This window comes from Hetaerina americana, unplaced genomic scaffold, assembly GCF_022747635.1.
Source record: "Hetaerina americana unplaced genomic scaffold, ioHetAmer1.1.p SCAF_7, whole genome shotgun sequence".
Taxonomy (NCBI): domain Eukaryota; kingdom Metazoa; phylum Arthropoda; class Insecta; order Odonata; family Calopterygidae; genus Hetaerina; species Hetaerina americana.
The window spans coordinates 68,818,566-68,845,397 of record NW_027287316.1 but is presented as its reverse complement, the minus strand read 5'-3'; positions in this window follow the sequence as shown (position 1 = coordinate 68,845,397).

The window sequence follows — 26,832 nt, the reverse complement described above, 5'->3', positions numbered from 1 at the left end:
GCTTCATTGTGAAATTTCTAATCTCCTCATAATACACCATTGATCACTTTGGTGATCATTCTCCGTTTTGATGCGAAAATGTGGCGAATTCGGTGAAAAGTGCTCCTGAGCATAGAATAAACTTCAAATACTAATTTATAGGTCAACAGCTTTACTGAAGGGTCTATCTTAAGGTAGCAGCTCTTTCTGCTACTCTAATAACTTATTCATGATCCAATATACTTTTGAGAATTATAAGTATTATTTTTTTGTTCTAATAAATCATATAAGAGTGGCAACTCAATTCCGATGAATTTTAAAGCAAAATATGGAAAACTGCTTAAAAAGCACAAAAGGCTATTTTATACATTTTTCACAACTCAGCTCGTGAAAATGTCTACCTGCTTCATTCTGTTCAAAATGCCAATCAAATACCTGCGTATCTAAAATTCTTCCTATCACCATAAACTTCAAAATACCAAGCATCATAATACACACCTCCGTTCGAATCAACTCATCGATGCTATCAATTCGAGCTTGTCGATTAAGTGCATTCCTTTCATATTTTATAGCTAAAGCTTACAATGAGATTAAAAAATCGACATTTTCCTGGTTGAAAAACAATTGTCTGAGAATTTGTTTCCAGTAAATAACATAGGAGTCACATATAAATGAATAATACATCGGAGAAAGAATGAAATATAAAGACTATTTTGCTTACGATAGATTGCCGAATAAAATAGCGTAAGGAAAATTTAACAGTAAATACAAGGGAGGAGAATCTCATTTGAGATTCATGACTAAGATAACAGCACACCGAAAAGTGAAGACACACGATGGTATGAATATTTTATAAGTTACCAGGATTGGCTGGAGAGTTGTGTGAAACCAATTCCGGGCTTGATACCGATAAAGGTTGGTATTTTACATAGATTATCAAGACTGATGATTAATATTTTGTTCGGAGATTTTCAACCTTTAAAGGCATATTTTCTCTGCGAGATTCGTAAGCACGATCCTTGGGTTCTAGATAAAGATATATTTTAAATCAACCTATTTTGACAAGTATTTTTTTGGAAGTGGTCCGTTATTACTTACTTATACTGTCCAGTCTCTAGTTACTCATATAATATCATAGAACAAATGAAAATACAAATAAGACAGACTTATGCTGGAACATTTGGAAAATAAAAAAAAAATTACTTTCCCAGCAAAGCAATTATCACGTCAAATGAGTTTTAATTTGGAGTCTTCAAAAGAACTTTCATGTCACGTGAGCAAGGAACCCTTTCGGAAATAGAACCCGTTCCTTCACTAAGTGAATAGGTCTCATTGATCCGTCTATCATGATCTCTATATAGATATTATCATTCCTCTGGTGACAACGGATAGATGAGTGGTGCACTTGGAGAAAGGGGGGAGGAGGGGTAGCAATCGTAATCCAGTAAAATCTCTGGAATTAATCTCTCCCGTCCCCGTAATCCCACCATTTATTCATCACGGGCAAAAGTACGAAGCCAACCTGTAACGGGAAGCCTCACCTAAACCCTCTCGTCCGCTCTCACCTCGCTCAATGCAGCCCTTGCAACTGACTCGTGCATTCTCTTCCCTCTTCCCCTTCCTCCCATCCACACCCATTCCTCTTCTCTCCGCGACACACCGCAGTCGCCACGGGACGGCCAGCCCTCACACACCCACGGCCGTACCTATGTGACGACTGTGACCCTGCATCCCCTCCATCTCCCTCCCGCAAACCCTAACTACCATCTCCCCTCTTCCCTGTCTCTCTCTCTCCCTCCTCTCCCTCCTTCCTCAACTCTAACGCCCCCCTCCAGAGCCATTGTCAACTTGACTCCCGCCGCATTAGAAGAGCACCCTTGACTGTTTGATGTTCCGACGTCTGGCCGCTGCGTTGCAGGTTATTTTCGGTAAAGATTGACGATTTCTCTGCTCAGAGTAATTTAATCCAAACAATGACCGAGGGGAATAATTGCGAGGCCTAAAGAACTGGAGGATATACGACTTCGGCTATCGTATTGCGATTTCACTTGAGTCGTGGAAGGAATTCAATATACCTACATCGTCTAACAAAGCGAATGGCGATGGTATTTATTTCAGAACGTATCGAAATTTAAGCATACATAAATTTGCACAGACTCCAGAAATTTAAATCTCTTGGGAGAATACTGATTGCGTTGAAATTCGATGAGCCCTCTTTCGAAATCACTGTAGCTGTATCCAGACTCATCATTTTTCTCACCCATCGGATAGGGGTGAGACGGTGGACGGCATCTTGAAGGGTGTCCAAACTCGTTAGGCAGCGATAGGGCGCAAATTTAGGCAGCTAATTTGGGCCTCGGATTTAGGACACATGAAGTGTATCCTAAATCTGCCCTATTGCAACCCAATAATTCCAAGTTCTAGAAGCGAGACAACTAGTAGAACAATAATTGTCACGGCGGGAACGTTTTATACGAACATGTTGGTTACAATAAAATTGGTTATTTAATCGACAAAGTACAATTTTACTGGTTGAAAAAACGAAGGCTTTATTGACTGAAGGTAGGAAAAGGCGGAGCTTTCCCGGGAATAAGAATTTTTACGTCTTCGGCATGAATGTTGTTTAATTCTTGTATTAACTTTATTTTTTGTCAAGTTATAGGATACAGATATTTGAAATGTAGAGGTAAGAACAAATTTCTTTGTTTGGTGCTTCATTTCATTGCTAAGAACATCATCTTTGTCATCGTGGAGGTATCCATGCCTCGTTTGTGTGCGTGTTAAATCTTATTTTGGAATACACACATTACGGGAAATAATCTTCAAGTTTATTGTTGTGCTTGGAGAGCATAAGCATTTAGTAATATTCTTAGTAAGAATACATATAGAGGTTTCTTAATGAATCCAACTGATTAATCATAGGTCGTTCACCAAATCTCGGCAAAAGAAGTCACCGTTTCACTACGTAAGCTCACAAAGTAATAAAACCAGCAAAAATGAAAAAAGGCCGACAAAGACTATTTGTAGACTAAATTCTGAATTGATACTAAGCGTAACATAAAATATGATACATTAAGTAAGAAAGGTACGTATAAATGTAAATTAACTACACACGACGCAAAGCATGCATATCTTAAAACAATTACTGACAGAGATCAATGACCGAACAATTACCCTGGAGTAAAATACCATATCATAAGGTAAAAAGTTATTAAATAATAAAATATAATTCTATCTGACCTAATAATTAAAGCAAAATACAAAAAATGAATTATCTATCATAATCCGATAAGAGGAAATGAATACGAAGCTAGAACCAAAAATCGCCCAAGTGACTACATTATATAAAAGAAATGGAAAACTTTAATAAAAGATTGCCGAATGAATTGTAAAAACAACTCAGAATCACGCAAAAAACACTACGCGGTTTTGCGAATATACACAAATATTTGCACAAGCTATCTCAAATGTATAAATATTTACATTCGAACATCATCTGTTTATTCCTTATTCTTAGCTACATAGATGGTAGTACTACGTAGTGCGTTCAAACTGAAGCTGCCTTTTCATTAGGCGCCTAACATTTAGGCACCTGAATCCATGCTCCTTAATGCCTAACGAGTCTGGACGCAGAATATATATATATATACACGAGGGTCATCCGGAAAGTAGTACCCGTTCGTGAAATAAAGACACAAAAGTAAATATTAACAAACATAAAAAATTTTATTTGAAAGAGGATACTTTAAACTACTTCTCAACATAATCTCCAAGCAAATTAAGGCATTTGTCATAACGTGTGACAAGTTTCTGTATTCCTGCTGCATAGTCCTTCGCCGCCAGCTCATTGAGATACAGGGTCACTCCTTCTTTAAGTTCTTCAGATGGTGTTTAACAATTTCATGAACAATTGTCTCGTATATATATATATATATATATATATATATATATATATATATAAATAAATATATATATATATATATATATATATATATATATATATATATATATATATATATATATATATATAATTTTAACATAAAGTTTGGCGTGGATTATAGACAGAAAAAATGATATTTTTATTGCAATATCGCATATTATTGCAAAAAAATCGCAAAAGTATACAGCTAGAGTTGCGTAATTTGCTAGAAAATTTTCCACTCGTTTTGTTTCTTTTAAGGAATATTCACAACGGGGTATAATTTATTAGAAATACGTAGGAACCGACGTGTTCCTATAGCACCATTCGTAGCTAAAATACTAGTACTCGTACTAACTCTCGTGCCAAGGCTCGTACTAACTGAACTGGATTAGTATTTCTCAATGATGATGCAATAGTAAAATTTCCCATCACCATGAATGGAGTTGATCAAACACTAGCCCTTCATGTCACAGCCTTTCGTCAATACAGGAAATAGATCATTTAAAATTGCAAAACCTGGAGCTAATCACTATTATTACTTATGGTAATCATAGTACGAGTAAATCCTATAATGAGATAAGCGTGTGAATGGATGTCATTTCTTCTTAATCACGTCAATTAAAATTTCTTAATCATATTAAATCTTTTAATCCTTAATCTAATCTTTTAAAGAGTATTGGTTGACTTAAGGTCTTTATCCTAATGTAAACTACCTTGCACACACCGAATGATCTTCCCTTGTGCGAATTTATTTCAATTTTCCACAATTCTTGTCTCTGACTTTCTTTGTAGATCTTTCCCTTCGATTCACCCTTATATTACGTCCCCAACAATTTTATATGTCAATGTATGCCTACATCCATCTGGTTCTTCATTTCCTGATGATGCTCCGTGCTGTCTTTTATTACACAGATTTCACAAACTGCTACTTATCTCTTCATTTCTTATTTAAACTGCCCATTCAATCTTCGTAATACATACCAAGCAGCGCATTATTTGAAAAAATATTTTTTCTCGTCTAATTGTACAATTTCCCCGAGTAAATTATGTAGATAAAATAAAAAGCTTGCTACTTATTCTAACTGATAGTCAAATATTTGAACAAAATTGAATGAGCGAAGCATTAGTCGCTAATTTTATTTGATTTATTATTTCAATTCCGCTAGTGGCAGCTTAAAAAAATGAGATCATATTTATATGAGAAATTATGAGAAATAAAGATATCTTCCGACATTCAAAAGTGATATCGACCGCCGTTAAATTCCGTGAAGCTATTGCTTTTTTTACCATCTGATTAACCTAGCATATAATACCGATATCATTTTTGCAATGAAAATATTACTCATCAAATGGGAAACTTGTCACAAAAACTTCGTCGCTCAGATAAAGTTAATGGAATAATTATGAAATAAAGTTGTGGTTTCCACGCATTTGTATCAAAGTTACTTGGGACAACGAGTTTTTATTCACTGTAGCATTCTCATCTCCTTGAAACCACACACTATTTTGTCACAATTAAGTGAAATTCTTTGTGCTTCTTGCCTCCAATGAAATTGTGGAGACGAAAAAGATATCTTTTAACTATAGATTCAAATAAAGTTCTTTAAGACTATGTTTGATCGATGGCTTAGGGTTTGCATTGAATATTGAAATTACTCGGCTTCAGTTATTCACTTTAATCATAAATTAAACAATAATTTAGAAATATCAAAATTAGGTTAGTAAGATTGGCTTGTCAATTACCAACATCATACGGTAGTATTACAATCTTCAAATAAAAGCATAAAAATAGATGATTTGTTAATCTACCGATAAACAGTTTAATGAGTCAGTCAATATTTTATCTGCGTAGAAAGGTGTTCAACGTATTCAAATGATTACAAGAATATTTGTTGACTACCGAGAGATAAATGGGTGGGTAAATGAACAATTTATACGATCAAAGAGTTAAATAAGCGGCTCATACGGTAAATACTAAAAAAGCGTTTTGACTTTAACTGTTCCACGGAAAACTTCATATTAGTGATAGCAGCAATACGATAATCAGCGAGTGCTTAAGCTCTGTGGAGTAAATAGGATTTAGATATAGAAATAGGCAGAAAGGGGAACGGTATCATGTTGCTCTTAGTGTAATTCAATTATTGCTTCAGGATTCATTTGACTAATAGTTCATTATTAATCCAATCAACGTAAGGAATGCTACTGACCTCTCGCAGTCGATTTTATGTTCAAAGAAAGCTTACTGACGACCTTAAACATTTTTTTGGTGAATGTACAGTTTAAACAACCATGTTGTCATACATATATTGTGTAAACCCTTGCATTGGAGTCACCTATAATTTATAAACAAATTCAGCTCGTAAAAGAAACAGTTTCAGAAATGAGCCTAGAAACAACGAACTAAAAACGTTGACAAATCTCACAGTGATCCCGACCATTGTACTCCAATCTAGTATTCCCTCATTTCCTTCCCATTTTGGTCACTTAATTGAGCTAAACCAATATTTACAAATATTTGTATGCATTATGTACACTCTATTTGACCCTTTTGATGCCCTTTGTACTAAATGCTCCCCACCTGGTGAGGTAAGGTTAAATATTCTCACGAACAGATTTGAAAAGAGTTTTAATCACTCAAATATTTGAATTTAAGTAAGCCATCCGATCTGTTTGAAATTTTATCTTATTTTGCCCAGAAAGTATATGTGTTAAGACCATTTCTGTTGCCAGAACCTTACCGACATTTGATCTTCAGCCCTGCCCTACACACCTGGCAATGATCGATTAAAGACTGGCGAAGTGTAAATTGAAGTTGCACCGATTGAAGACCCAGATTGTGTATTATAAGGATAGTGACAGAAAAGCAGAATATTCTACTTAAAAGTTTGATTTCCTAGGCTATAAATCTGGACCTACGATAGCGAAGAATAAGGCGAGGAATAATTTCGTTTCAAATCTACCAAACTAAGAAGGGGATCAAGGAAAACCATAAACCCTTTGCGTTGCAGGTTAGTGGCGGTTCCATATCCTTGAATTCATTCGATGATCCTTCATGTAATCGGCCATCCTCTCTCATTTACTCTAATGTTTATATCTTCTCGGATTTAAAAGTCTCTGCAGGTATATTTTAAATGATATAATATCAGTGCTCTAATTAAATAGCACACTGATCATGGGTATTAAGGGTAAAATATTTTTCTAAGACCCTCTCCGCAGCCTTAAAGTTATAGGTTGGATCGTCATTTTTAAAAATATTCCAGATTATTCGATTTTGATTAGTAAATAAAAATGGTTAAGGGTTGGTGGTAAGGCAAAATTAAGGTTTATCTATAAATTTTCACTTATAATCTGATTTTATTTTATATTTTTAAACTCTTCAAAGGTAAAATTCACAAAACTTCAACCATTAACATAATATCATTTCAATTTTTCCGTTGTTTGCAAAAAGGTACATAGAACTGTTACCAAAATCATTAAAGTTACAACTAAATGCAGTGCCGGACTATTCAGTTCATCAACCACTTTCAGGGTGACCATATTTCATCTTTAAAAAGTACATGTACATATTCTTTCAGAGCTCTAGTTTTTCTCTATCCCTCTGTTTTATAATCGGTAAAAATGAACCCTTATTTCTACAATTTATATTTATTGCCAACCCAATACCACTAAATTTGTAAAAATTACAATGTCAAGTATTGTAATTGTGCTGTTCCATTCTTTATGCTTAATAGTACTAGTCATTAAAACTTCTGTCTTCACCGCTGTTACCGTAGATAAGTAAGTAGGAGCCTAGAACTTTTTTACGTATTATTATTAAGTGCGTCGTTAAATCTAATTGAGTATTGGAACTTTTTCTGACAAGACAGACATTAACTTGCTCAAGAAAAGCAAATAAAATTGATGTTCGCTAATATTAAGTTGGTTAAGTATTTTAAAGTCTCTATGAAGATTGCGCATCAGAGTACGTCAAAATGTTTCACTATTCCATTTTCATTCACACGCGTGTTATTAAAGGGGCATAGGTTCCAAGAATAAACAAAAATGTTGAAGCATTCTGAAAAGTTTATTGCTTGTTCAATATATTTTTAAGCATATTAATTGTGATTATTATTGTGTGAGTTTTATTATTGTGGTTTGATAAATTAAATCTCGATGAAATTTGTACGCTGATTATTATCATCAATATATTTTTATATAATGACTGATGTTAAATGATGATTATTTTAATAACTTAAATTAAAATTAAACCATCTTTAAGTTTTATGGCTTTACGATGAAATAAATGAGCATGTAAAAAACATGTTTCCCGTATTTTGACCTTATTAATTGTTTTGAATTTAAAAGTTTTGTATCGCAGTTTTTGAACATGATGTAATATCCTTAATGCAATTCGTAAGGTTGTAAAAAAATATAACGTCTGTTACTTAATTCTGGATTTAATCCTAGTCCTGACTTTTCCTTGTTTTTCCACTTTCCTCTCACTAGAGATCTGGCCACCCAATCCATGTTTACTATATCAATAAGTAAAACATTTCCTCATTCATCTTGTATTGTTTACGGCGTGACTTATTGACAGGACACCTCAAAGTGCGGGCTTATTTTACTGGCAGGCATTGAATGGCGTTTTAATTTCTTGAAGATGTTCCGAAATCATAGGAAGGCTAATAGGAATATGGAGGAATAACATAACTCCTGGAAATATACTATTATAGCCAAAATACTTCAGTGGAAAGAACGAATAAAAACTTTGGAATAAATTATGGAATAACCATGTCGTCATAAGGCACATTGATGCACAAATATTCACAATAACAAATCGAGAAGAATAGTAGGCACTGGGAAATGTGGGTGAACTGAATGGTGAGAAAAAGAAGAGTTTAGTAGGTAGCATGATTCCATATTTTAAGAATTAAAGAAAATAGTTTTGAATTGATAACCCGCGATGAAAGCAATTAAAAAAAATGGATACAAAGAAATACTGTAATTAGAAGTGTACTGAGCAGATACATAAGTATACCAGAAATTTTTCATAACTTCCCTCTAATCAAAATAGATACTCTCTAAAGTATATCAATTCCATAAAAATGTATTTGATATTAAAAATAAACTCCATTCTAAAATACTTCTTGTTTTACTAAGTACACTCATTCAAGGACTTGGGATTTAAGGCAGTCAACGCATAAACAAAATTTATGCTTGGGTAAATCACGACGAAGGATATAGTTCCGTGAACATATATTTAATGCATTTTAGCTTTAGATAAAAAAATAACCGCAGATGTTGAAACAATGCAATGGAGGATGGGCAACGTATCATTTGAAAATACAAAATAATCAAAATACAAAATGCTTTTTTGCATTACTTTAAGTCTTGTCATTTTCAGAGTGCCCTTCTGACGTATGCGTACTCCATCCATTGAATGTAAATCCACTCGCATTGCACTTTCAAATGCGTCAACTGCACTTTGTACGAATCCTACAGACTTCACCTGGAAGACGCATAGCACTTGCAAATAAATGCTTGCCGTTCTGAAGCCCTACCGCTGGCATTTTAGAGGCCTTTCCAGTGAGAGTCTCCAGGGCTTCCTAAAAGAGGGACAGCGTTTGAGCAGGGGAGAGACGGTTTAACGATTTCGCACGACTACAGGTGAAAGCAGCGATCAGTTGATACACCTGTAAAATGGAGCGAGGGTGGCGCCAACTGAGCTCCATTCGGCAGAACTACAACGACGAATGACTCGCATTGCTGCTGCGAATTTCAAGCCCCGTGACGCGGCAATCAAAATGTTTTGCAGCTGTGACTTCAGGCAGGGAAGAGGCCATCCTACGGCTGCAGAGATGAAGCGTTTGGTATGAGGGAACTTATTTCCATTGTTGCCAGATATATTCAGTGATCACGCGAGGGGACACAGTTTCCTGTCTTTCACTCATGACACCGGGAAGGTTTGCGAATCGTTGAAAAGTCCATGTAGGAGTCGAGCGCTTACAGCGTTTAGAAAATGCAACATGCAAAATATACAACACATCTCAATGTAACGAGTGCCATCGCTATTCCATTACAATACTTACAAAGAAAAAATCTTGTTAAATGGGACACGCGAAGCATTAAAATAACATCCGGCAATATGCAAAATGTACGAGCATTGGTAAGAAGAATTAAAGTGAAATTCACATGGTTAACGAAGGAATGGGAATAAAAATTGAAATGTGATGAGAGTTTGGTGTGCATGATATTATACTGTAGGAAAGCAGCCAAAACAAATCCAAAGGAAATAAGTTATACGCTGGTCTTTTTAAATATGCCATTCGGTGTAAAAGTTACGTTCTCTGCTCAAGAATTCGCTGCAAAAAGTATCTGAAAAGACACATGATATAAAACAGCTTTCATTTACTCATGAGAATTATACCGAAATTTTGAGTTTTCTCAAAACGACGAAAACATTCGTGAATACTAAAGAACCATAGTAATCGGTTTTCAGACGATAATTGTAATCCAAAGCTAAATATGACAAATATCTGTTAAATTTGTCTTGACTGAATGAAGCGTTTTTTCACTGTCGCGAAAACCTAGTATCACTCCGTTGAGTTTCGTGAATTTCTAGGAAAAATTCCACTAGTAAGTCAAACATGTTGTAGGATAATTTCGTTTAATTTTCCCTTCTGTATCTTGTGGATCATTTAACGCTGTTAATAATGAAATGATATAGGTAGTTATTCATAAATATTTCGGGGATTACTAATTCTCTTCAATACAAATGGTTTGCAAATAAACATATGAGTATATAATAATAATAATAATAAAAAGATTATTTATACATAAATACGTTGACCATTCGCCAAATGGTGAAAATATATCCATCAGGATGACTCCATCTCTTGGATAGTATAAGGAATTATTGAACGACCGACGTACTTTATTTCATAAACCCCTATCATATTTTTGTATGGCTACGTTTCCTAGACAGTAAATTCCTTAATAATACGAGTGAGGCAAGACAAAGATCAATGGTTCAAGGGCCGCGTCACTCTTTTCTGCTTGAATTCGAGTCCTTCGACTTAACCCAACCAGCCTAGTATTTGTCCTTCATATGTGTTTCAATTCATACATCTAGATCTGTGTGTGTGTATATCTATGTGCATAGTATATAAATAAATAAATAAATAAATATATATATATATATATATATATATATATATATATATATATATATATATATATACACATACTTATACATATACTCATTCACATAGAAATAGATATAAAGAAAAGGGATAGGAACACATATAAAGGACGAAGACAATAGAGGTGGGGGTAGGCGGAATCAGGCAAATCACGGGTGTAAAAATATTTCCTATACCGGGACTTGAACTCCGGATCTTTCCTCTTGCCGGGCGGATCAATGTGGCTCGCCTCTTCTTCTGGCTATGCGTGCCACGAAACGCACTGTTTCTATCCTTTATGATGTTGTATGATTGCTAAACTACTATCCTTTCCTGTTGTGTGTGTTGTCTATTTCTCCTTTGGTGGGTGAAACAGCTCCCTAACGCCATCTCTTGGCCAAAGAATCGGGGAACTTGGTTGCAGAAAGCATTGCAGATCTCAGTGTAAATTACGTTTCCTGGATAGCTCAAGTGGTTGAGAGCATCCGCCCGGCAAGTGGAAAGATCCAGAGTTCAAGTCCCGGTCTAGGAGATATGTTTACACTCCTGGTTTGCCTGATTCCGCCTACCCCACCTCTATTGTGTTCGTCCTTTATATGCGTTCCTATTCCTTTTCCTTATATCTATTTCTATGTGAATGCGTATTTGTTCACCGTTTGCCGGGATTTCGTGTTTGAATGTGTGTGTGTATATATGTATGTATGTATATATATATATATATATATATATATATATATATATATATATATATATATATATATATATATATATATTTCGAAAAAGCGTTCGATAGAGTGAATTGGGAAAAACTAATGAGTATATTGCAGAAAATAGGAATAGATTGGAGGGAAAGGAGGCTAATCTAAGACCTGTACATGTCTCAGACTGCTCAGGTGCGAGTGGGGAACGGGGAGTCCGGTTGGGCAGTGTTAGAAGGAGGTGTAAGGCAGGGTTGCCAATTATCACCGTTACTGCTCAACCTGTATGCAGAGGAAATGATTAAAGAGGCATGGGAAGAACTGGGGGTAGGAATGAAAGTGGGCGGGGAATTCGTAAAATCAGTTAGGTTCGCTGATGACCAAGCTTTAGTTTGTCAGTCAGCCAAGGGGCTGCAAGCATTGCTTAGTGAATTGGAAATTCAGTGCGACAGGTATGGGATGAGAATCAATATTGATAAAACAAAGGTTATGCAATTTTCTAGAAAGAAAAAGGCTGAGCTGCACATTAAAATGGGAGGGCAAAAACTGGAGCAGGTAGAACAGTTAACGTATCACGGAAGTGTTTTGGACCAACACGGTCAAAGTAGTAGGGACGTGAGGAGAAGAATTGCGCTTGGCAAAGGAAATCAAATATATGCTCGAAAGATGGCTCTCGTAGTACCGGAAAGGTTTTGCTGTTGCAACGCCTCAACTTTTGCTAGACCTCTGTTAAAACTTCTGCAATAATCATCACGTGGTTTCATTCTCATAGTCAATTGAAACAACAAGCTTTAGTTTATTCAGATAAATGAAATAACTTAGTAATTGCACTCTGTACTAATAGTATTCAATCTGAAGATTTGTTTTAAGAGTGATCATCGGGAACAGTAGGGACTACGATATATATAACTCACATACAGAAGTTAATTTATCTATGGCATCCCTGGAAGATTTCAAGCCTAACAAACTACACAGCATGCTTAAGCTTCTTATGGCTAGATATATTGGTTAGCTTTCAACTCACCACTCCTATCAATAGCCAAATGCTCTACTGATTAGACCATCTCACACCGTAATTTCATTCTATAAAATCGGTCTGGTCTTGTCAAATATATTAAATCTAATTTATATGCTAAGTTTCTTTTAAACTTTAGGGAATTTTCATCATAAATAGTCTAGTACTTCATTCAATAAAGTGAGTGGCAGTATGATTAATTGCTGTAACTCAGTGTTTACAGCGATGAGAATCGGAAAACGTCACAAGCATACTCGGAAAAGGAACAGTAAACAAACTTTGCTCGCAACGTTTCGATGCTTTCATTCATTGGAGACCCTGATAGGCTAAGGTGTATATCATAAAGTTTATGATTACCGGTAGCATTCAAACAATCTATTTCACAGCTAAGTAATATTCCACTAAGTTTTCCCAGAAGTTGACTTCTAGGAGTAGTCACTAGTTTCTCGCCCACAAACATATTCCCTGCCGTTTTCAAAGTAATGTCCTGCCCCCTGCATCCACAACGGCGATTGCTCAATTGGCCTCCGACCAGCCGAACATCTGGCACAAATGCCCCATTCCCCTTGTTTGCATATGGTGGAGTTCACTAACCCATTCACTGCCAAGGCAGACAAATCACGTCTGGCAATTTATGAATGTGCATCGCATTTCCCTGGAGGCCTAAAAGAAAAAAGTATTTACATATATCAGCATATATGTGTATATATATATATATATATATATATATATATATATATATATATACATATATATATATATATACACACACACATATACATATATAATCTGTCTCACATTCACGGTTTTTACACGGTTTTTACCCTCGTAAATCCAGGAATGAATTTAACGAGGACATGTCCACACGCAGACGCAGCCGGGAAAAAACGATTCCCTTTTAATCTTCCCCTTTCGTAATTTCATCGCCTACCTGCTCCCCTTTCTCCAGCCTAAATCATTTCTCTTTCGAGGCCCCAGGGGAAGATTTTACGACCCCCTCCACCATAAGGTTTTCGGTCCTACTCGTAATATTTTATGAATAGGTGAGGCCGTATATAATAGGTATTTGAGTGTGCACGCACACACATACATATTTATAATGTGTGTATGTGTGTATATATATATATATATAAATAATATATATATATACATATATATATACATACATACATACATATATATATATATATATATATATATATATATATATATATATATACACAGCACAGTTGATGATGGAAGCAGCCATTAGGTGTTACAAATGATGACTTGAGTAAAGGACACGTAGACTTGGAGCTCACAGAAAAGCAACGTGAATCAATTATAGAATTTCAGACTGCAGCCTTGCTTTTCCGTATGAGCCTACCGCACATGCTATTCACAATAAACACATATATACACATATTTATGCATATATTTATGTATACATACATATATATACATAATTTATTTAATTCTATTCAAACTTCGGAGTAGTTTCTTAGCCTTAATAGCAAGACGAATCTTCGGTCAAGCCGGGCCAAGAAGACAGCCTCTTTTATTTCATAAAGCACATGAGGGCAACCATAATCTATTGTCTACAAAATGTGCACGGGAACGAAATAAAAAACAAGATGTAGAAGAATGAAATTTAGGATGCTCGCTAGTGGACATCTGCGCCGTTTGGTAGGGCATTAACGGATATAATTTTATGCGTTCTGGGAATAACTGGCTACTGAGCCAATGAGAAGGACGAAGTTTTATGATGCTGCTTCTTTATTAATGCATTTCTTTCGTTTTATGGTGCCATTTAAGCGCTTCTACACCCCGAATGAATAATATTTTCTTTTCCATTAAGAGACACGATGAGATTCAATCGAAACGACTTTTTTTAAATCGGTTTCAATGAGTCCTTGTATCTCGGTTTCGGCATATCACCTACCGAATTTCGATTTTGATTCCTTACATCGCTTCAACCCGACTCAATGCTCCTGAACATGAATAATGGGACACTGACGATGGATTAGCATTAGTTAAAAGCAAACACCGGAAATGGATTTCCTGAGGCCAGCAATAGAACCCGAAATTATATCTAAAGAATTAGGAAAAAGGACTACAACAAGCAATTAAGGGAGCATAGAATTGTAAACTTCAGAGCACAGTATTGTATTTATAATTGATTGCTGTAGTTAATGTTGTTGATCATCAAGTTGAAGACAAACATTATTGCGTTATGGAGAAAGGATTTCATGATGATGTTCAACCTTCATCATGGATGTTAATTGAAACATGGAGTACTCTTCTTTATTTCAATACAAGTTTCCGCCATCCATTAAATCCAAGTCTCGTATGGCCGTAATCTGCCAAACTTCCCCTCAAATGAAAACTCTCGGCATTGGATTTCATTGAACCCAGTCATCACAGCTATTATCTTCCGCCGAGCCAATTACGACATGAGAAATATAGTAAACTGTATTGATATCCAAGCATAATAGACTAAACCTTCGTGTATATCGTCCTAATATTTCCCTGGAGGTTCATTTTCGTAGTTCTAAATCATCCTATGCGTGAATAATCGTAGTTAGCTCAATGTATATATCCACAGACGGTAATTGTAGAGCCATGATTTCAATTATAGCTCTTGATTGAATAAATACAAGTTATCAGCGCAAGAAAAATGTGGTCCATTAATTCTTTTGATAAAGACTACTTGCTTTGATTATTTTGGTATTGTAAATATTGTTCTAAGCAGAGAACATGCATTAACATTTACTTAGCAGTAAAAATTTTCTACGCAAAACGTAGAATCCCTATAACAATTATATTCAAAATTAATAAAAAAATTCTGTCTAGTTTTTCATCATTTCAATTTTATCATTGCGAGTGTGTCTGAGAGAAACGAAGTGTTACGCAGATGGTTGCGAGGAGGAAATAATCCATTTATTCTCGACGAAATGGCACTTTCAAGCCTCAATCTTCCCATAACCAGTTGCCCTTTCCCCATCTCTCTCGATGGCGAAATGCTGGTGACTGGGAGACGGGGAGAGGACGGGCATGAACCTCCACAGAAAATAGAATTACGCATTTAGGCTGGCCCATTATGATCCCTTGGTCTTATCGAGTTTATATCCTTACATCAACGCGGTCTTTGGCTTGAGGATCTCGTGCCAGACGCACACCCGGTAGGGATAATTGTTTCTCGGCTCGAAGCCCTGCAAAACACGTTACTCCCTATTAGTTTGTGCTCTATTGCTTAGGGTTGCTTAATGCATCCAAGTTCGGAGGGGTTCTCGTGTTAATGGGGGGGAGGGGTTCTTTTCTCCGCTCTATATGGCAGATGAAAGCTAGCGAGAAAGGGCACTCCATTAACTGTAGAAGTTTCCAATAGGGGAAAGCAGAGGAAATGGGGGGGGGGAGAGGGCGAATTTTATCTCCCCAATTGAGTTGGGGAGATAAAATTTAATAATTTTTGAAATTTGAAAAATAGGCAGTTTGAATGCTAATCATAAACATCTTCAATGGTTACTCTAATTATGTGTCTGCTGGATACATTTCAAAATCAGGAATCAAAAGTATATTTTTAGTACCCTCAAATAATCTCCAAGTAGTAGTGTTTCGTATAGTAAGAGACATCAAGGTATTGAACCTGTAAATCCAATATGCACCTAAGTACACACTAAGTAATACGGAATGAGAACTGTTTCATTGAAATAATTTTTCGAAACACTCTGGACCATTTCCTATTAAAATATTAGTCTTGATGCTAATGTGTATCAAAAGACACTCTTTTGACTTCTCTATGCCTTATATCGAAAAATACTTTTGTGAAAAAAATTTGAAATTTTATTTGGAAATTACTAAAACACTAATATTTTACAAGATTTAAAAAAATGAGTTCAGCCTATGAAGAGACAACCAATAGAATGAAATTTATTTTCCATACAACATTTAAAGGAAATATCAAAATATTTAAAATTCAAGTAGTAACTTATCAAAAACAAATTTCAAGCTTTTGCCATATTGTTAAACCTTTTAATGCTTGGACTAAAGATAGCTGAATTTACAGTCGATTAATCATAAGAAAAGCGTTTTTCGCTCCACCTCCCCTGGGTTTTAAATGCACCAATCTATTAACCATTTTTATGTTCCCGTCTTCTGAAATAGAAGGATTGCACATAAAAAAAAGATAAAGTCTGTTGGATAAATTCTAATGATGAACTGTAATATGTTTTCATATTGTGTGGAATTATGAACTATGCTGTCTCCTTAATGTATGATACGCTTAAGTATCCACTAAACTGAGCCTTAGCCCAAAAAATAGGGGAAACAAAGCTATTAGCTTTCACCTGACAAACTAAAAAGAAAAACCGTCACACCGTTTGAAAGCAGTTTCCAAATAATTGAGACAAAAATAAATTCTCCTCCGGGTGACAGAGCCATTTCCCTCAGTCTCCCTCCAAGAAATTCCTTTTGGACCTTTTTGAAAAATGTTATTTCCTCATTTAACTCGAGCAAAAAGGAACAGCCGCCATACTGCTTTCTTTCAGTGAAGAGATTACTGTCCGAGGTACCGCTCACGTAACGTTGAATATGGCAGTATTCGCGTGCAACCGTTGCACTTCTACACGCGTCACAATGGATTTCATTCTCTCCCCGCTACTGTGCAGGTACGGCGATAAGGATCGGACTTCCATTACGGGCGTCTGTCCTGGACTCGACTCCCCTTCCGGCAGACAATTGGTTGGATGCGCAGCCAGGCTGCATCTTGGGTGCGGAATTTGCCGGGTTATGATGTGAGTTGGGAGTGCCCTGATGGGGGGAAAGGATGGAAGGGAAGTGTCCCCCCCCGCCTCCCACCATGACCCACGCACTTCACTGCTCCACGCGAATGGCGGTGTGCGGCGGAGTTCGTTAAAAAACCATGCGGCAGAAATGTTCAGCTTAATGGCGATGGATTGTGAAATCTATCCAGATCCATATTTTTGGAATCGATCGGTCGCACGACAAGCAAATGACGACAGAAACTAGACTAACAGCGTGGAAAGTAAAATAACCGTTAACGTTGCACCGAAATTTGCACCTCTGGGGGATAACAGACACGTCTTCTCTCCTACTATAAATCCATAAGACTACCATAACTATGAATATCTCCTGTGAAGATTCACTAGCAATTATTGCCTCAGTATTCGCGTTTTTATTTAAATTTCATCATTACCAGGGTACACATATGTATGTGAGTTATATTTATGAATATTTATGGTGAGCTTGTGGTTAAACTTAGTCCATCAAACTGTATTCATCAACTCTTACAATGCCAACTGCATTTTTATTCATACTCACAAAAATTATTTTCATCAAAAAGTTGCAACTACCAACGAAAAACGCTGAACTTTGAGATAAAAATATTCCTTGCGCTCTCATATTGGAGATTTATGTTCAAAAATCACATTATGTCCTGAGGAACCCCAGAAGAAGTCCCTGGAACATTACCATAGGTCTCGTCACTCGTCTGACTCAATTCTCTATCTGTTTCATTGCTGTGATCAACATCGAATCCTATTTCATATTTGTCTCATATTTTTCACTTTTGACTCTATGCACAATTACTATTGGCGAAAACAGAACAATTTTTAAGAGCAACTTAGAAGGCAAATCTTCAGATTGTAATAAACACAAATCTGTAATAAAAAACAGTTCAAAGTACGTAAACCACAAAATGATAACTAAATACTTCATATACTTAAAGAAGCTACTGCTACTTCTTGAAAACACAAAATACGGTGACTAATAGTTTAAGGCAGTGTTATCAAATTATTTAGAATACTAAGCCAAAGAGAAAGAGCATACATTAATTATTGTATGTTAATTATTTTTGTTTTTTCAACAAGTTTAGCTTACATGAAATATCATTAATTTTCAATATAAATATGGAGTTTTAAATGTATTTTTACTCATCGTAGCCCTTTGGAAACTTTTATATTCGAAAGATAGCGAAAGTTTCACGACGCAATGGAATTTTTTGACAATAAAACTAGCCAGTAAATGTTTTATCTATATTTTTGGAGTGTAAAGTGGAAGAAGACCTGACTATGAATTTCCCTAGGAGTATAAGGAGTAGAAAATATGGGGAGTTGGGCAGAACGAATGTCGAATTTTCCTTGAACAAAAAATGAATGATAAGAAGGAATCTCTCAAAGCAAGCAAATGCACGCATGACTATTAACCATAATCATCCTGTCCCAGGAGAGAACTACTCATTTCTTCATTTCTTACGTCCATCCTCTTGTTTTTCCCCTATTTCCAATCGTCTTTCAATCATGGAAATGAATTCTCATTGCCGGTTATGAGTTTTTTTTAAGGCCTCAATGTTTGGTCTCGCGAGTGCACTGGTGCTTCGGAGCAATATTGGTATTTTTCCAGGAGTCTTCGATGGCATGGGACGGGGAAGGCAATCCTTTTCGTATTCCGAGGAAACACGCTCTCATGATGATTACTCTCCAATGGATTTCTCAGAAACGACTCCACCGCAACTTATATCACCTTCTGCGGCGTAGTCGATTTGGATAAAACTCCTTTATTTTTCACGATTTCTGCAATTACTACTCTGTGGCATGGCTTTTCTCTTTCTGAGAGAGGGGCATTCTTTTCTCGAGAATTCTCGTGAATTGGCAGCGGTAATGAATTAGCAGCAAATATTAAGAAACTTTCATTTCGTGGGACATGGTGACATCATGATTACGAGTATATTTCTCACTTTGATTAGATGTAATTAAACAAAGCATGAAAAAATCTAATCCGATGCAAAGCTTGAAACCGATTTAAAATGGTGAAGGTAATCATTTTCAATTGGAACATTTCTGGTAAAAACACTAACAATGTATATTCTGAATAAATCACATAGTTTTGATCTGATTTCAAGCCAAAAAATATGGATGAGATAAATTAACGGTGAAGGAAATAACTTATTTCCAATTCAATAATTGCTATAAAACTACATTCTCATTGTGTCTTTTATGTTGCGAGAAAAATAAAGATATGGCGCAAAATAAAAATTTTCCGTTGTCTTCAGCACCGCAGCTGTGTGATTGCCGATAATTGTAGCCACTTCTGCAGCTAAATAGTAAGCACTCTATCATTAGCTATTATATTCAACTTCACGCATGAAGGGCATTGGGTCTCAAATCATTTGGGTATTTGGAGACACTTGTAAAATGGAGGCTGCAACCGGCCACCAAATTGTTCATCCTACACAAAATTATGAATTATTTAGTACGTTTGTCTTATCCAGGGATTATCCTTGCTCCTCGTGAGTTTGGCCACTAACTGTTCACGACTTCATTGAGTATAGCTTATACGAAGAACTGTGGCCGATGCCAAGACAACTTGTTCTAAGGTAATCTACCGGTTAAGGTAGGTTTTTGGATGGACACAACTACCAAACAAACATTTCATTACTCCTAACAAAACACAAAATCCATCATCCTACTCTATATCAGGTCCCTCTTCATCTCTGAGTACTTTCTTCCTCCCTTCATCCCGTCCAACATCCCTATCCTGTTCCTTCCCTTTCCTCGTTTGCCTAACATTCTCCCCTAAATTACATGTCTTCAACATCCCACTGCCGGTCAACACCCCCTTCATCCACTTTTCCTGCCTCCATAGGATTGCTCCCAACAAACCCCTCTCTTCGCCCACCATACCAAGTACTTCCTCATTTGTTTTCTTCTCTCTCCATTTCACCTTCTCCATTCTTCTCCACACCCACATTTCAAAAGCCTCCAGTTTACGTCTATCCTCCTGCTTCAATGACCACGTTTCCGCGCCGTGCATAGCCACGCTCCATATCAAAGTTTTTACGAGTCTTTTCTTAACATCCTTACTCAACGTCCCCGTCATCAACTCCCTCCTCCTTGTGAAAGCCTCTTTGCCTAGCGCAATTCTTCTCCTTACATCCCTACTACTTTGACCGTATTGGTCCAAAACACTACCGAGATACGTAAGCTGTTCTACCTGCCCTAGTTTTTGCCCTCCTATTTTAATGTTAAGCTTAGCCTTTTTCTTTCTAGAAAATCGCATAACCTTTGTTTTATTAATATTGATTCTCATCCCATACCTGTCGCACTGAATTTCCAATTCACTCAGCAATGGTTGCAGCCCCTTGGCTGACTGACAAACAAAAGCTTGGTCATCAGCAAACCTAACTGATTTTACGAATTCCCCGCCCACTTTCATTCCTACCTCGAGTTCTTCCCATGCCTCTTTGATCATTTCCTCTGCATACAGGTTGAACAGCAACGGTGATAATGGGCAACCCTGCCTTACACCCCTTCCTAACACTGCCCATCCTGACTACCCATTTCCACACCCGCACCTGAGCAGTCTGAGACATGTACAGGTTGCGGATTAGCCTCCTTTCCCTCCAATCTATTCCTATTTTCTGCAGAATACTCATTAGTTTTTCCCAATTCACTCTATCAAACTCTTTTTCGAAATCTACGAAACAGGCAAATACCTCCTGATTTTGTTCTATATTCCTCTCGATTAATAATCTCATTACTGCAATGGCATCACGCGTACCTCTCCCCTTCCTAAACCCAAACTGATCATCCCCTAAGTAATCATTTGCCCTACTCTCTATCCTTTTGTTTTTGATCCTAAGAACAACTTAAGACAAGACAATTACTGAGCCAATTACAAAAGGATTAAAATCGTTACTCACGAATGTCGCATTGTGACAATTACACTGGTCAAGTCGAATGAATTTTACACTGTGATATTTCTGCATTTCAGTATGGCAATTGCAAAGCACAAGAAATATATAATAAATATAAATAAATTAAATATAAATAAATAAATAATGGTAGAAATGAAAAAAATAAAAAAATCATCAAGATAATATCCAAAAGGATTATTGAGTGGGTAGTAATGGCTACTGTTTCGAGATCAGTCAATACTTTATGATAGTTATATTAATAACAGTTAGAGAGTAAATAAATATTGGGGTAATATTTTCAAAACTGTCATCTAAAACTAATTTTTTCTATTGAAATGCTAAGTTTCAATTACAAAAATTCATTTAGCTTCAGAATACTATTTCAAAGAATTACCCAAATTTACAATAACCAAAGTTCAAATTAACCAAAACACTAGGTTTATAAAAAATGACACAATATCCTTTCATCGTCATGAAATTAAGAACTTAAACAACTATAAACTACTACTCACTTCGTAATAAGTATTAACTTATTATTAAATGATAGCTTAATTTAAAACTTACAGGGTTCGTCCGGAAAATAAGTGTACTGATTTTTTCCCGCCGCTCCAGGCGCGCCCAGCACCGCTCTGACGGGCTACGATTGGAGGGGGGTATGTTGGCAAGCGACGCTGAAAAAGGCAGTCGACTCTGAGCTGTGGTGTAGTGAGGAGCTCTGTTAACGCGAACCTCCACGCTCGACCCACGTCACGGAACGCGATGCCGAAGTTTTTGGAGCAGCGTTTTTCCATCAAATTTGCGGTAAAGCTTGGGAAATCGTCTACCGAAACTGTCGGTATGATTAACCAGGCTTACGGGGAGTCAGCCATGTCCAGAAACATGATCTTTCGGTGGCACAAGATGTTCGTGGAGGGCAGAGAAGAGGTCGACGACGAGTCTTCGAGAGGTTCCCGATGATGCCTTCGCGGGAGCGTTCCAGGAATGGGAACGCCGCTGGAACAAGTGTATCGACTCACAAGGGTCCTATTTTGAGGAATATTAGCTTAAGATATGTAAAAGTGTAATAAATTTTTTTTCCTGAGCTCAGTACACTTATTTTCCGGACGAACCCTGTATTATTAAAATCAGTTTGATAATGGAATTGCTTTGATAATTATAAAATTTCACATAGTTAAGATTTAATAAGAGAGTATGATGTTGAAAATAACTTTTTAGGGCAAGAAAAGCTTGACTTGAAATCAATGGTGACTGTAAGAATTGAAACAACCCAGAAAATGACTCAAGGACAAAGGAAAGAAATAGTTTTTATGGTCTCATTCGTAGGATTTTGGTCGTATAACTTTATTAGATCAATACTGGAATCTAAACTAAAACTGTTTACACTTAAATGTAGGTAACTAAGGTCATCAACAGAAGGATGAAGTGCAGAAGAAATGAGTACTTGAAGAGTAATGAGAGAAATGGCACGCTTGCTACCATATCAATAACGAGCTAAATAGTAGAAAGAAACATGGAGTATACTCAGGATTCATTAGTATGCTCTGTGAATTTTGAGAATGCATTAGACACATTAAACTCGGTACAATGAATGCACATTTTGCCGAAGAGGGGAGCAGACTGAAGAGATAAACCTTTCTGAAACCTGTGAACGTCCTTGACTGCACAGATGCGGTAGCGAATGGAGTCGGGATGGTCACATCTAGGCAAGAGAGTAGGACAGAGATACCCATTACAACCAATTCCTTTCAATATATTATATTCGGGAGAAATGGTAAAGGAGGTATGCAAAAGGCTGAAGAGGTCTTCAAATCAGTCCAGATTTGCGAATGATTAGGCGTTAGCCAATCAGCCGAAGAGTTACGACCATTACTCAGTGCATTGCAGAATCAGTTTGACTGGTATGGGATTTGAATTAACCATAAAAATATAAATGGTAATGAGATTCTTAAAAATTAAGAAGGCAACAGGAACATTAAAGTGGGGGGAATAGGTAAAATAGTTAAATAATTTGTGAATTGTTTTGAATAAGGATGGACAGAATGCGTGGAGATATTAATAGAAGAATTCGACAAAAATGAATTCAAAAACTCTGGAGCTGCTAACAGGCACCTTAGCCGAAGATGTAAAGAAAACAAAAGTGAAACATTAAATATGGAGCGTAGATTTACATGGTTATGAGGATTGGCCATTTAGGCAGGATATTTTTGGACTGGAGGCTTTTGAGATGTGTTTCTGTGCAATAATGAAGACAATAAAATTGACGGAAACCATACAGAATATTAATTTCTAGATAGACTAGGGGAATAGAGAATATTGTTGTGAGAAATATCCAGGAACAGGATAGATGGAGACACAGAAAGCTATTAATTAGAAGCTGAAAATGATAATAGGTGAGGGAATGCTGGGAAAGTGAGATAGAGGAAAGAAATGGTTAAGATTAAGTCGATTGTGAAACTAGAAAAATTTATTATTGTAATATTGGGATAAGGTAAATCTCATGGATAAAGGCTTCACTTCTTTAAAGTGGTATGCATTCACAATAAGGGTAGGAGAATATAATTTTAAACAGAAATAAATTATTTGATAGAGTGTTTTCCAATGTGATGATGGATCGAACCATTACTATTTAATTCGTCCGGAGCAACTTTTTATACAGTTATACTCACAGCCATCATTGCCGGATTCGTCTAACTTTTCATATATTTTATCACATATGATTTATATACAGTAAAACGTGATTATATATATATATATATATATATATATATACTTAGGAACAGTTTTCCGAAGTTCAAATAATTCGCAAAAGTAATTAATATATTTGGTTACCAGATAGTCTCAAGGATACTCAGCAAGTTTAATTATATTTCGTATTAATTGAAGATTAGATTTGAGATATCAATAATGCCAGCGGAACATGTACTATTAACGTTTTCAGCATTATCAAAAAATTAAGATAAGATGTTACAGTTAGCAGTTCATGAAGTGTAAAATATTAGCATCGAATTAATAAAATCGAGGTTTAGCGAAATTGTTCCAATTTTTTCTAAAGAAATTGTTTTCGATATTAATAGCCAACAAAGTTAACTCATTTGCCTGCTGTTTCAATGGCACTTGTTCGAGTTCCATGACGCTAACTTGGTGTTGGCAAAAACTATGTTTAAGATATTTACTCATTCTGCCGATATTCATTCGATATATTTTGTCCAGATAAATGATGCACTTTATGGTACAACGCAGGATGCACGGCATCCCGAGAGTTGAAATATATGATCGAGAGGTGGGATACATATGAGTTTGAGTTACAAATGCATGACCAGGAGATGAGGAAGTAAACCAAAAAGTCATGATCCAAAAGCAAAAGGGTTGAGTGCGGGGGGTACGGGGAAGAGATCAGGAAAAATAGCGCGGAGGATAGTTGAGAGGGACCCGGGAGATGGGCGAGGGACCGAGGGCGTTCAAGTGGCATCAGGAGAAGCTGTGAGTATTCTCCGCTCACCGCCACCTTTGAATCATGGGAATGGGAGGGGTGGTGGAGAAAGGAGGATACCAGGCGTGCAATGAACCCCGAGCAGTCGATTGGAGGAGCGGCGAGAGGGAGCAAGGGGGTTAAGGGGGGGGGGGGGCTGGCGCACGGGGAAGGCTTTGGTAGATCTTTCCTTCCCTTTTCACCCATGTCCTTCTATGTAGTCCTTCCTCCTCTCCACCATCCCTTCGCCTTCCGTCGTCGTCTTTGGGTTTATCCGAGCGCCCCCTTGCGTTCGGATCCAACGGCCTCTCGCCGACTCGTGGGATTTGAATAGGACTCCGTTCTCCTGATTGGCGGACAGAGTCGTAAAAAAGTTCCGCTCCCACCCAGACGCCAAATAAGTTTTCTATCTCCTTCAGCCGCCTTCCCTCCCCTTTCCCTCTCAGACTTCCCCCTACACTCTTCCTCCCGCCCTCCGTTCCGGACAGCCGACCCCCTCCGTCTGCCACCCACGCGTCCCCCGTCATCCCTTCCCTCTTACAAGCTGCCTGCCCACCTTTCTCATTCTCTCCCCTGCTCCCAATCCACCTTTGTCTCCTCCACGTCTCCCTCTCTCAGGGGAGAGACTGGCTTACCCGGGGACGATGTCTATCCGTAAAAGGCTACGGTTCGAGTCTCCTTCGAGGGTAGAGTTTTCATCTTACTCCCTGAGCTCCTTCTACAGTTGGCTAACGGAAGGAATCATTAAAGGCGGCGCCCTGTACACAAGTGGCATGCCTCGAATCCCACTACCGTCGTTATAGCGCTCTTGCTGTCCACATTCCCATGGTCATGCAAAGCGCGTAAAAATTCCCTCACTTCGGTCAATCTTGAATTTGCCAGAAAATGCAGAAACATAGGTTCACATTGATAAACATTTAATATATTTTATGATGTAATATGCAGCATTAAGTATTGTATATTTTTACCTAATTTATATGATTTCTATATTTTATGCAAATTAAAACTCTCAAAACATTTAGTTATGAAAGTTCGTAAATTTTAAAACGTAGGTACTAAGCTGTTTTGGAACAACTCTGCGATTCTTCAGATTTGAGAAATAGTGTGAAGAGTACAATTATGAAATGTGGAAGGTACTCATTTTTTCTTCAATTATGTTTACTATGAAATAAGAGGTATCATACGAAAACAAATCTGTGAAAATGCCAAGGGATCATAATTTTTCCGACATCTTCACTTAAAAATAAATGAGTTACAGAGAAATTACTTCTTGAATTACATTGATTTTCCAGTAACCAATCCTTCATGAGAAAATTTCCACGAGATCTATCCAAAAACGCAGTATTTCAACGGGCATAAACTTCGAGTGATTTTATTTTTAATACTGTGCTTCAGAAAACCAAAATATTTTGATCAACGAAGTATTCCTAAAATAAAAACTTGGAACAGTTCTAAAGTAGAATAAATTTGGTCAAGAAAATATCGACATATGATGGATAAAGTTTTAATTTCCACAATAAATGATGTGCGGCATTAATAATGAAATATAAATGTTAAATATTAATAACGATAAGTGTTAATCACGTTTTCAATGCTTACGAAACGAATATCAAGAAGACCAAAAATAATAAATACGCTTTCAAAATTTAAATAACTCCGATTTCACTTTCCGTGATTTCCGTTTTTACAGGAGGATCGTTGCTTAGAACGGGAATGAAAAGGGAATCGATCAGTATAAAATAATTTGTATGGGAGACGTTATCCATTCTCTTGTCCCTTGGGAATCTCTATGACGATAACACCGAGATATTAAAAAACAGCACTCGAATCCCTATGGAGTATCTTTCAGTATACACGCAGAAGCTTTCAAATCCACCATCCTCATTATTTTAATGTT